This window comes from Oreochromis niloticus, linkage group LG23 (assembly GCF_001858045.2).
Source record: "Oreochromis niloticus isolate F11D_XX linkage group LG23, O_niloticus_UMD_NMBU, whole genome shotgun sequence".
In the NCBI taxonomy this organism is placed as follows: Eukaryota; Metazoa; Chordata; class Actinopteri; order Cichliformes; family Cichlidae; genus Oreochromis; species Oreochromis niloticus.
The window spans coordinates 42,191,482-42,204,637 of NC_031986.2; the positions used below are offsets into that span (position 1 = coordinate 42,191,482).

General features: G+C 41.5%; 1 protein-coding gene and 1 long non-coding RNA gene across 2 annotated transcripts in view; both read left to right on the forward strand.

Moving 5' to 3' along the window:
* Positions 1–1,170: 1,170 nt before the first annotated feature.
* Positions 1,171–4,958, forward strand: LOC109196930 (uncharacterized). The gene is made up of 3 exons (XR_002058283.2): positions 1,171–2,304; positions 2,685–2,887; positions 4,884–4,958. It is a non-coding gene; the product is annotated as an uncharacterized LOC109196930 (long non-coding RNA).
* Positions 4,959–11,314: 6,356 nt separating this feature from the next.
* tle2b (TLE family member 2, transcriptional corepressor b) overlaps positions 11,315–13,156 on the forward strand; it is an 88,262-nt gene continuing 86,420 nt past the window's right edge. Inside the window, exon 1 of the mRNA XM_013268194.3 lies at positions 11,315–11,410. The gene's annotated coding sequence lies outside the window, so the exon portion shown is untranslated. The remainder of the gene's footprint in view (positions 11,411–13,156) is intronic.

Below are 13,156 nucleotides of genomic sequence, written 5' to 3' on the forward strand. Positions count from 1 at the left end.
AAGATCCCTGGTTTGATCCCAGGAGGAGGCACAAAAATCCCTTTGGAGTTGCATCAGGAAGGGCATCCGGTAAAATTAAAATTAAATATCTGTCAAATCAAACGTGTGCTACCTGTGCACTGTGGCCGCAACTTCTGAATAAAGTATCATCTTAAAGTATCTTCTTCTATAGTTACATTTGTCATAAGATTTGTTAGAAAGTAACTAAGGTAACAAATGTATCCAGTTACATTCTCACCTTGGAATTCTTCTGTACTCTTGTCTTTTTACAGCTGGAGATCCACAGCGGTGAGTGACGGTGAAAGGCTTATTTAAAACACTCAGTTTTTATTTTTCAGCATCTTTGTCTCTTTCAATGCCAGAGTGAATCTGAAAGGGAGCGTCAGTGTGCTGCCAGGTAACACGCCCCTGTAGCTCGCTATCTCGGGTTACCTGTGCAATATAACGTTAAGGATTGCATGCAGGTGGTTATTAAGGGAAATTGTTTCTCCATGGTGACGTCGCTCGGCTGTCGGTAAATATAGCGGGCTTTACGCAGACAGGATGAGGACGGAAAAATTGCTCAAACTGGCTTCTTAGTCCCTATAAATGTCTTCTTCCTTCGTCTCTGTGTTTCTGCTCTTTTTTCCTCCCCTGACAGTCTGTTCCTGCCTTCTTAACAGCACTTCATTCCTCTTGCCAACTCTCCTCCTGTTGTCCTTCCTCCCTGACTCTTACTCCTGCCCTTCCTGCTCCACTTTTCTTTCTTCATCCTTTGACACTGCCATCACACCTGTCCTTCCTGCCATCACTCTTCTTCCTTTGTTTTTTTTTATATATGACTTTCTTTCTTGTTTTGCTGCTTTCCCTCCCTCCTCCTTCCTCTCCCTCCCTGCACACAGCCATATGCAGCTCTGTAAATGGCAGGATGCTGTGTGGTTGTGATGTGGTCTGGCTGTGGTCTGTTTGCACTGCCACTGTGGTTCATTCTGCTTACCAGCCTGCTGCTTCACCCTGTCTGGACCCGGCCGGCTGGCTGGCTGGCTGGCTGGCTGTTCGTCCGATTGACTGAGTGCTGCGTAATTGAGGCGGTAGATGCACACACATAGATGCTACCACTGCCACAAGCCTGTCACAAACCGTTATAAACTATCCCGTCGCTGCAGAGACGCAGGCCAGCCATCAGAGTCGCATTTACTGCTCTGTTTTCAACTTAATGCCCCCGTCGTCTAAATTTTCTGACAATACCACCAAATGGCATTTATCATCCAATAATTGCAGCCTGCAGAAAACTGGTCAGTGAGAATGATTAACGCGATGACTCATGGGCTGTGTTAGCCCACCTGATGGGAGCGGTGATATATTATGTGGAGCAGAGGACGGAGTCTGTATCCGAATGTGGGTAAAAAGTGTGTGCCTTCTGTGTGTTTTGGCACATACAGTGGAGCAGTTACATTAAACAGTTATATCCAGAGAGACACAAATTGAAAAGGTGACCATTTTGGGGTAAGTGCAGTAATAAGGTAATGTGGTAAAGGGAGACTTTCCGTATGTGTGTTTCGCTGTCTGTGTGAGAGAAACTGAGTCAGACAGAGAGCAGACAGAGAGCGAGAGAGGAAGAGGAAACAGGAGGAGGGTTGCTGCCAGAGGGTGAATGTTGGAACATAGAGCATGCTGTGTTGATTTGATTAAATTCAGTTCTGTTCTATTTGCAGTAGGCCTAGTTACTCAGCTATATTTGTACAGTGCTGTCTGCAGAGTTTTAACAACACCGACACAGATCCGTGTGAGAGCGGGAGGCCTGGGATTAGGCTGCAAAATACACTTTTGAAAAGGATACGCCAAGTTTTGGGGGAGATTAGCCCCCGTTTGTACGGTTTATTTAAATTAAGCCACGTGTCCCCCGTTTGGACCTGCTCTCAGTGCTAACACTTTAACAATTTATCGTACAAAAACTACAAAAAACGTGGAGAGAGGACTAACATTATCGCAAATTTAAAAAAAGATGAAAGAATAGGCCTTGAAGCGGTGCTATAAATAAATACCCAGCAGCGTTGTGTACAGTACTTCTTTATTTTGAATACCAAAGACTGTAATTGCATCTGCATGGCTAAACATTTATTCATTTATTCATTCTATTTTTATTTATCTTTCAAAGTGTCCCTTGTAGTGGATGCCATCAGAGGAGGAAAAGCTTAATCAGCAGCCCTCATTTACATCCTCCTTGTTTAAGAGCCAAAAAAGATCCCACCCAGGTTTTCTACTGGTTTTCTACTGGGCAGGAAATTGACTGGCTTTAAACCACAGTGGAGCTTCCATGGAAATGTATGTATGTGAATGGCTGTTTTGTATTTTTGCACATGTATGAATAGTTGTTGTATTTATTGATTTTTGTTTGTCTGTAACATATTCTGTGAACGAAACAAGCCGAAACACTGGTTGTATTCTGATTACTTTCATATATTAAAGTAAACAAGCACACTACGTCACTATTTGTGGAGGAATTTCAGTGAGGTTGTGTGAATATGTAAATGTACCTGTATATTGTTTACATGTTTGAAATAAATTAACAATCAATCAATCAATATAGATGGCTACAGATTTGCAGTTTTTGCCATATTATTACGAGCAGATTGGATGTAACTGCCATCTTGACCCCATTCGATCGTAGACTGACTCCGTCTTATCCTGTTTTTTATCCAAAGTATCCTTGACGACAGTAACTGACTGTGAGTAGTTGCAGACCTGGTCCCATCTTCAAAGCAACCATTTCAAAGGCAACAGGATCCCAAGTTCATTGCACGCAGTCCCAATAATTTTGGTGGTGCCGTGGTCTGCGCCCTGTTTCCTCTAATGTGACATTACCCTCTTCACACTTTACGTTCTTCTCCACGTACCTTTGGCAAAGGTGAGAAACTTTCATCCAAAGGATTAAATATGTTGTACTTCACTGAAAATCTTAAGAAAGAAAAAAGGTTAAAACCTGGAACCAACACAGTGTATGTTAAGTGTTAGCATGTAGCCCTGGAACAAATAGTTTTCCCAGGGAAAATCCAAAGTATTTAATAGTGAAGCTAGTATTTGAGACTTTCCTGTTGAGAGGATGGTGTTTTATATGTGTAATCTTTGTACAATTTTGAATTTTTAGGCATTAGTTTGATGTTATCCTTTGACAGCAGCTGTATCTGTAACTGACGGGAAGGTTCGGTTGGATCTGAAGCTGGAAACAAACAATCGGTGTTAAGTGAAAGCTTCCCTGCACTTTGATTTGAATGTGTATAACTTTCAAGCCTTTCAAGTGACAAACTACCCAAAACTCTGAGTGATATTTATGATTTTAGTTTAATTAAGATAAATCATCTTGATGAGAGTTTAGAATAAAGCTTAAACTCTGTAAGCATTTGGCTCCGGCTTCTCCTTTGTACTTTTTACTGCGTGATTATTAATACAGTTAAAACTTTTTGCTCTCATTGGCTGAGTGGCTGCTGAGTTTGACAGGCTTATATACAATGTGTGATGTGACCGCTCAGACTAACTGGAGCTGTTTTGTGCTGATGCTTTATGCAGGTTGGTGCCAATAAAACAAATACAAGCTGAAAACTGTGCATCACCACCTAAACTCCTGAAAACAAATCAGACGTGCAGCCTTTCATTTTATATTATACTGAATATTTGTTTGTTTATTTTACAATTTTGAGCAAATCTTCAGTCCACCACAAAATAATAATTTTGTCATCGGGGAAAATGACCATGTCTGCTTCTTCTTCCTGCTTTCCTGCCTGCTAGCACCACTGTTAGTTGTTCTGACCTCTTTTTAAGCATTAAAGCATTTTGTTGTCCTAACAGCACATGACGTTCCCTTCACCTGCAACTTTTCTGTTTCTAACAGGCTCTCAAAATTTCCCAAACTGCCAGTTTTCAATCAGAAACGCTTTTTCAGAGAAGGCAGTTTGATACGGCCGGTAAGAGGGTCGGGTGCACTTTTTCCTTTTAGACACCGTTTGACAAAATGGAGAAAATGAGGTTGTTTCAAGCACTTTAAATCCCCACACAATCCACGAGGCACTCTGCATAAAGTAAGTCTGAGTTACTCTCAGAATTGGTAGCCACATGTAGGAGGAAGAAAGGGGCCCATGGTTCAGTTAGCAGCCAGTTCATCTCTCATATCCTGAAATCATTCAGCACTGCAGACAGAAAAACAGCGGCGATGCTGTGGCCTGAATGCACGGTGCTGCCAGCGAAATCATTGAAGCCTTAACAGGACGAAATGCATCCTGATAGAGAGAGTTCGATAGGGAAATACTTCCTGAAAACAAATCCAATTCCAGGTGTAACAAAAAGGGAGAGATTTGAAAAATAATGCTTTCAGAGGGAAGCTGAAATCATTAGGTTCGGCGTGGAATTCAGAATTTCTCCGAGTGTGTTTTTGAACGTGATGGATGGATCGAGTCGATGTGTCGATGGTGAGTGTATAGGCGCCTGAGTCAATGTCTGGTGACAGCTTGGGAACAGTCAGCCAGCCAGCTCCAGTCCCAGGGGACACTCGGAGTAGGTCGCGCGCGCACACACACACACACACACACACACACACACACACACACACACACACACACACACACACACACGGCCCAGACTGGGTTGATGCTCACTCAATGTCACTCTGACATTTACTCTCTGAGGGAACGCTGCTGTCACTGAGGACGATGTGTCATGAGATGGAGGCAAATTTTTTTGCAGCCTTACTCTGCAGCGCACACGTACAGTAATAATACAGGGCTGGATTTTTTGGTTTTGGAAGTGAAATCCTGAGTTTACGTCTCTTTTGAGATGCGTTTTGATGAATTGGTTTCCCTTTCAGAGCTCGATGCGGAACACGTTACAAGTTTTTGTTGTTTTGATTTTAGGTGGATGCCCCGCTACTGCTGCATGAAACCCATCTGACCAGACACACAGCTTCACTCTCTGTTCAACAGACACACACACAAAGGTACTTTACCTAAACTCTGTGGCTTTCTCTCCTGCTGGCCTACAGCTACTCGTGCATACATACCTCTGCAGCACCATTTTCAGTACAGACACACCCAGGAACACACACACACACACACACACACACACACACACACACACACACACACACACACACATTCCCTGGTTGATTTTGTCCCAGCTTCCTGCCAGATGGTGTCATTTGGCCAGACAAGGTTGCTCTGCCCCAGTTGCTGACAAAAATGTCAACTCTAGCAACTTGTTTATAGTTGCACTTCACCTCATATATATATACTGTATAAATATATACAATAAGCTTTTCAGCTTATCATTAGTGATGTCTAATTGTATATTTTCATTTGTTTTTTTTTAAATTTCCTATTTGTCTCCATTCTTGCATGATGTACACAAACAGCGGATTGTTTTTGGCTCTTGGAGCTTTGGAATAATTTCAAATCTCAACAGTCACACACTTTCCCACAAACAATATCATCGTCACTCTGGATAATCCGTAGATCTCACCTCACCGACAGATGACTGGAAAGTGTAGCAGATTTCTCTTGGCCTTAAGACTGAACGCACAACTCGGTGCTTCCTTCCAATCCTCCAACATCCTTTGACTCCTGCGCTTTCCTTCGCACCGTCCCTGCCTTCACTGCATCCTCATTTCCCGTGTTACCTCAGACAACCTCGCGCTTCCATCTGTGTTCACATCCCATTACTTTTATATCTGTCAGCTCCCAAAGATGCCATTTCCTTATTTCATTTCACCCCATCACTGATACAACACAAAACTGGGTTAATTTTTATGGCAGATGCTCGGAAATAAGTTTGCATGCCAGGGCTTTGTCTCACTCTTCTTGAATTGTGTGTGAGGCTCCGAAAATGTGTGTATTTCACTCTCACTTCAGGCCAGGGTTAATGCTGTGGATTGCTGGTAGAGTCTGACCTTAATTAGCATGATATAACCCGGGCACGGTGCCAAGCTCTGTTTGCGCTTGCTCATGTGTGCGACGGGGACATGCATCGTGTCTTCTCGTCTGCATGTGCGCACATGGTTGTGCTTCTGTCTCTAAAAATATCTCACAATAAACTTGTGTGTCCAGGTATGATCATTTAGGCACATGCAAAACACGTTGCGTGCAAATGTGTAGCTCGTTTATGTGTTATTATGTGTGCAGACATGCGTGAACCAGGTGCCACAAAGCAGAAGCAATATTTCATGTAATGTAACAAAAGTAAGGAAAATGCATTTACTAACAAAAGCTTACAAGGTGAAGCCATCCAAGATTTTAAACTGAAACCTGAACCTGACCTGAAGCCAATGCAGTGGATATGAGAAAATCTATGACACTGAGTTAATCGACTTACAGCAGCATCTTCAGGCAGACTGAAGGTGATTAAAAGATGCTTTAGACAGATGAGAAAAGCAGGAGATGAATGAACATCTCTAGTTCACAACCCTGAGTTTAGCAATATTTCTCAAAAGACAAGAAATCTCTGAAAGTATTTAGTTAAAATATAGTTTCTTGTTCAAATTCGTGCAAATTTCTTTTCACTGCAATTTTGAAATCTTGGTTTCTTTTACAGACCACGTAGACGAATGACGGTGCAACAAAGACTGAACTGGGTCTTTAACCTTGCAAGAGAGGGTATACTGAGTGTACTGCATGCACATGAGCTGAACAGTCATGTGATGTGTAATTGTTTCTTTAAGGAGGACACTGTTTGCTGCACTAACAGTCTTCCTGTGATCACAAGTAGAATGAGTGAAATACTCACTTTCACCCAGTAAGACTGAAAGAAAGAAGACCTCCCCAAGCATTATCATAAAGTTTTTATTGATTCATATGAGAAAAAACCTCTCCTGCACACTCCCTGGTGTATATTTCTGAATAACAGATTCAGTATTAATAAACCTTAAAGCTGGTAAAACAACAGTGAAACCTCCACTGAGATTCACGATTAAGAAATCAAGACAAATACGATTATATTACTGACATCAGTATTATTGAATCATGTTGATCTGACAACTCTTTCTAAACAAAAGCAGTGGTGGCTGCCTTTAAAAACGTAGAGCTAGAGAAGAAAATGGGGCTGTAATGAGAACGCTGGCTTATATTCAGCTCTGTGTGAGGCTCCGGGTTGGTCACGCCGGTCGCTGCCAGTTTCCATTACCTAGTGCAGAGTCCGAACCCGCTCCACTTGGGCTCAGAGTGCTCTGTTTGCACAAATGATCTTGGCACGCTAATGTCTCGAACACCTCACTCAACAAACACTGTGTCAAGGGAGCGGCCACGGAGTAACGTGTGTAATGGGGAGTTAGGATCACTTTGTTCACTGGCAAGGAAAGCATGTCTTGTTTTCTCCAATCTTCCCTCGCTCTTTATTGCTACCTCTCCCTCTTTTATTTTTTTCGTGCATACAAACAACACAAAAATCAAATGATTGATTCTTTTTTTTGGACCAAATATTATCTAAAGATGGTGCTCATTCCTGATTTATTGCTGATCAGCCTTCTCCAACTGAAAACATTTTAATGAGAGGCGTAAAAATGTCTCCAACTCAGTTCATCAAAAAATACACTTTTTATGAGATATTTTAGTTGTTGTGTGCTTTTGTTTGCTTTGCTTGGCACAACACTGTTACCAATACTCTGCAACCTGAAAAGCAGATTTTAGTCGCACTCAAACTGAATACTCAGGTAAACACTTAACTGATAAAAATATAAAAAATAATATGGTAACAAGGTTAAAATTATAGAAACTAACTGGGATGAATGGATGTATTACTTTTTGTTATGTCATATGACATAAATGTGACAATTAAATGCTCAGGCTAACAGAAGTACTGTATACAGTTAGGTCCATACATATTTGGACACTGATACAAGTTTTGTTTTTTACCTGTTTACTGAAACATTTTCCTGTTATAGTTATATAATAAACATGGACATAATGTGTAGACTGTCAGCCTTCATTTGAGGGTATCCACATTCAACTTGAATGAAGGATTTAGGAGTTTCAGCTTCTTAACACGTTCCACCCTCTTTTTAAAGAGACCAAAAGTAATTGGACACTTGACTCATGGGCAGGTGTGGGCAATTACTCTTTTATGTCATTATCAATTAAGCAGATAAAAGCCCTGGAGTTGATTTGAAGTGTGGTGCTTGCATTTGGCATATTTCGCTTTGAACAGAGAACATGCGGTCAAAGGAGCTCTCCATGCAAATGAAACAAGCCATCCTTAAGCTGGGAAAACAGAAAAAAACCCATCTGAGAAAATACTACAATATTAGGTGTGTCAAAATCTGCAGTTTGAGAAGTGGTAGACTCAGAAATGCAAAAAGACCCGGACGTCCACGGAAGACAACAGTGGTGGTGGATCGCAGAATCATTTCCATAGTGATGAGAAATCCCTCCACAACAGCCAACCAAGTGAACAACACTCTCCAGGAGGTAGACGTATCCATATCCAGGTGTTCCATAAAGAGAAGACTGCATGAAAGTAAATACAAAGGGTTCAAGGTGCAAGCCATTCATAAGCCTAAAGAATAGAAAGGCTAGATTGGACTTTGCTAAAAAAAAAAAATCCAGCACAGTTCTGGAAAAACATTTTGGACAGATGAAGATCAACCTCTACCAGAATGATGGCAAGAAAAAGGTATGGAGAAGGCGTGGAACAGCTCATGATCCAAAGCGTACCACATCATCTGTAAAACACGGTGGGGGCAGTGCGATGGCTTGGGCACGCATGGCTGCAGGTGGCACTGGGACACTAGTGTTTACTGATGATGTGACACAGGACAGAAGCAGCCGAATGAACTCAGAGACTCTCTGCTCAAATCCAGCTAAATGCAGTCAAACTGATTGGGCGGCGTTTCATGATACAGATGGACAATGACCCAAAAGTTGAATATTATTGAACGGCCAAGTGAGTCACCTGATCTTAACCCAGCTGAGCATTTCACTTGTTGAAGACTAAACTTGGACAGAAAGGCCCACAAACAAACAGCAACTGAAAGCTGCTGCAGTAACGGCCTGTCAGAGTAATGAAAAGGAGGAAACTCAGCATCTGGTGATGTCCATGAGTTCAAGACTTCAGGCTGTCATTGTTAGCAAAGTGTTTTCAACCAAGTATTAGAGATGAATATTTTATTTTCACTTATTTAATTTGTCCAATTACTTTTGAGCCCTTGAAATGAAGGGATTGTGTCAAAAAATGCTTTAGTTGCTCACATTTTTATGCAATCTTTTTGTTTAACACACTGAGTTAAAGATGAGATTCTGCATATTTGTTTCATTTACAGTTCAATGTGGTAATGTACAGAAACAAAATTATTATTGTATAGTGGGGGCTAAATATAGTGATATAAGTAAAAGAAAAGCTTTGAAAAATCTCTTCTTTTTGGTAATTTCAGTAATGATGTTGCTTTGGTTACCATCGTTAATCTAGTCAGAAAAGACTGGAAAAATATAAAATGTATCAAAGAAGTTGGCTCTATGTTGTGGGACACAACTATAACTACATATCTGTTTTTTTATACTTTAAAATATGTTGTGCAATATTAAATCTCATTCCTATTCTCAGTTTCATGTATACTTGAGGAAATTAAACCAAGATTCGTTAAAAGATCAACAGATCTGAGGTGCCGGTAGTTTTTTGACTTTATTTTGTACTTGGTGGGAAGAGAGATTTTTTGAAATCTGAATATATTTGTCAGAAGTCTGCTAACATGTTATTGTTGTGCAAATTTTGTGAAACAGATAAATAGATCTTGGAACTTTTGTGTGACAAAGAAACCCTCGAGGGATAGATGAAACAGAAAACCAGCGAGAAGAAAAAGCCAAATACCAAAAAGATCTTTCTTTTCTAAGTTTCTGTATCTCAGCTTCTCCATATGTTTCTTACTTCTAACTCTTTCTTTGATCCCATGTCTTTTGAGTAGACACACACGCAATGCACGGGTCCAGTGTGTATTGCGTGTGCATGAGCGAGTGAGCGAGTGCCGTGCATGCCTGCTCTGTAAGGCCAGTTGAACAACAAGATATCCCCCAGGAATCTCCAAACATGGCATCATGAATTTTTCAACACTGACATTCGCCATCTGCACCTCGACCAACACACACATGCACATGCGTGCACACACGAGCACACACATCCCAATCCAGCATTCCTCGCACGCATACGTGCATCTGCTCTCTTTCAGTCCATCTCACCTCTCTCTCTTCCTCTGTGTGTTTTTGAACACTCTGCATCTGGTCGGAAGAACCCCTGCCAGTACATTTCACACTTACATAATGCATCCTACTGTCAGAATCTTTAAGAAGAGACGGAGAGAGGGGAGAGGAAGGAACAAAAAGAAGGAAAGAGAGCAGAGCGATGGGGAGAGGTATTGATATTCCTGTTTGATTAGTATTATCGATAATGCAACAAACCATTTTTCCAGTCCAATGAGGCACGACGTGGAATTCGAGGCAGAGCTGAGAGTTGGATGAGGAGAGCAGGAATCGAGGGAAAGCTTTGATATGCAGGATGTATATAGAGCAGCACGCAGAGATTCAAAACAAAACACAGCGATTGTGTTGTACTGCTGCTGCCGCCGCCGCTGCTGCTGGATAAATGACCAACTATCACAAAGTAAAGAGCTGCATGACTTTATTTTCCTGGTGTCAGTGGAAATGATCAAGGAAAGAAAAATGCAGAGGCACAAATGAAATACACAAGGCCTCTCGTGCATGTGCACTCATTTGCACAAACACAGACCGAATGTGCACGTTCTGCTGGAAGCGTTAGCTCAGCGGGGAACCGTTTTTGTGTGCTTGACTTTGAAATTACATACGTGCCTTTATTAAACTTATCTTTTTTAAGTTAATCTATTATGTGTGTTTGTTCAAGTGTTTGTTTCAGACTGTGCAAGTGTTTATAGTCAGTCTACATTCAAGCTAACACCCCTGTGAAGCCGTACTTTGGCTCAGCTGTGAATGTAGTCAGCATGCTAACATGGTGATGGTGTTGAAATGGTTCCAATGCTGCGTTTGAAATATTAAAAGGCCCATTAGCTAATCGCCACAGAACATAAAGGCTACAGGAATGCTATTTGTTTGGAGAGTAACCATTAAAAAAAAAACAACTAAAAAAACTAAGTACTGAATGAATTAAAGCTATAACGGGAACTTGAGAGCTCATTTCATGGCAATCCACCAAATAGCTGTAAATATGTAGAGCAATTTCTCTCCAAACCACAAATGTCAGCTCTTGACGAGAAGTCAGGGGATCACCACAGGCGGAGGGCTTCATCTCTGGGGACCTCAAGTATGAAAATTCAGTGACGATCCACCCACAGCGGGTTTTTCAGTCTGGACCAAACTGGCTGAGAGAGCCGACAGAGCTGACAGAGCAGCGCTGCCATCCGTAGAGCCACGCTGCCAGCTTGGCTAAAAAGGTAAGAGTAAATATTGCTATATGCATTCAGGAGAGACACAAGCAGGACTGAGTGCGAGATGATGACAATAATGGTGGAAGGGGAGAAGGTGTTTTATTTGCTGGAGTCTGCCTCGGTCCAAATTAGTCACAGAATTGGCTTACGCAAAGCAGTCTGATCCCAGGACAGTCTGTGAACACGCACACACACACAAACTGAGCTGTGCAAACACATCTGCATAGGTAACCGCTCTCGTAGCACAAACACAAGCGTTCTCACTGAGTGTCCAGTTGCAGTCCATGCGTTTCTGAACGATCAAACATTTCTTGTAATTTTGCCTCTGTGCATCACCACAGACAATATCCTCTGAATACTTTGCCTTGTTTCCTGTGAATGAAGCGAGGACTTTCAGCTTTAATTCAAGGGATTTAACAAAAAAATTAGCATTAACTTTTTACAGGAACCATTTTCTACACAGTCCCCCATTTTTCAGATGCTCACGGGTAACTGGAAAAACTGGCATAATTTTAAATATAAAGGTGTTTTGTAAAGATTATACGAAAATCATTTGAAGTCTGCAGAAGCTTTCTGCTTCGGTTTTATCTTCAGTAACTGAATATCTGTTGGTTCAGGTGACCGACTTTGCCACTGAAGAATATCCCATTTCTTTACCTTGAGAAACTCTGGAGTTGCTTTTGCACTGTGAGCAAACGAGCAGATTATAGACCTGCTGGCTTCAGAATTCATCCTGCAGTCACGTCATTAGAAAACACTGGTGAACAGATTTTACTGGCAGCTGTAAGCGCACACGCTGTAACACTGGCTCCACCGTGTTTGACAGATGATGTCGTATGCTTCAGATCATCTTGGTTTCATCTGCCCAAAGTTTCCAGAACTGTTCCAGCTGTTTATTGGCAAAGTGTAATCTGACCTTCCTGATCTTGAGTCTAACTAGTGGTTTGCACCTTGTTGTAAACCCTGTATTTACACTAATGAAGGTGTCCCTTGATTGTAGACCTCGACAATCATACACCTACCTACTCGAGTGTTCCTGACTTGGCTGGATGGTGTGAACTGGCCTCCCCAGTTGAACTGACTTCACTTGGGGTCTCACATTCAACATGACAAGGAAAAGCTATAGAATACAAATTCAAAACTTTGAACCAATTCAAAATCTTTTATTTGGATCATTTGTCTTGAAATAATAAGAGCATCTGCCTCACCTGGCCATGATGCTGACTATTAGTCCACTGTCCAGTTAGATTAGGATTTTTAACATTATCAGTATCTCAAAACAGTTTACGCAAAATTTTTGTAAAACCCTTTCACTAGCTGGGCCCACGTCCTCATTTTAGGTTTGACAGCTTTTAGTAGGTAAAGGTGAATGCTTTGACATGAATTGAGCTGCGGTTTGGGGAACGCCTCGAAGGGGCCTGGCAGATCCCCATGTACTAAATAGAAATGAAGAAGTTAAAGAATTGAGAACAAGGAGGGAGGGAGGGTGGGGCACGTAAACGAGAATGAACAACTTGCAGAACTGGGGGAACCTATATAGCTGACAGCCGGAAGGAGCGTGTTTGGAGGCGTGGTCCCGCTCCTGAAATTCCGATAGATAATCTCCAATAAATTAAAGATGAAAGTATGTGTACAGTATGCACATGCATACATACCAGTTACGCATATTATATCATCATATTTTGGGAAAAAACATACTGCACACACATTACAGCTAATCAGATGTGGAGATAGCCGATACAAACCTTTTAC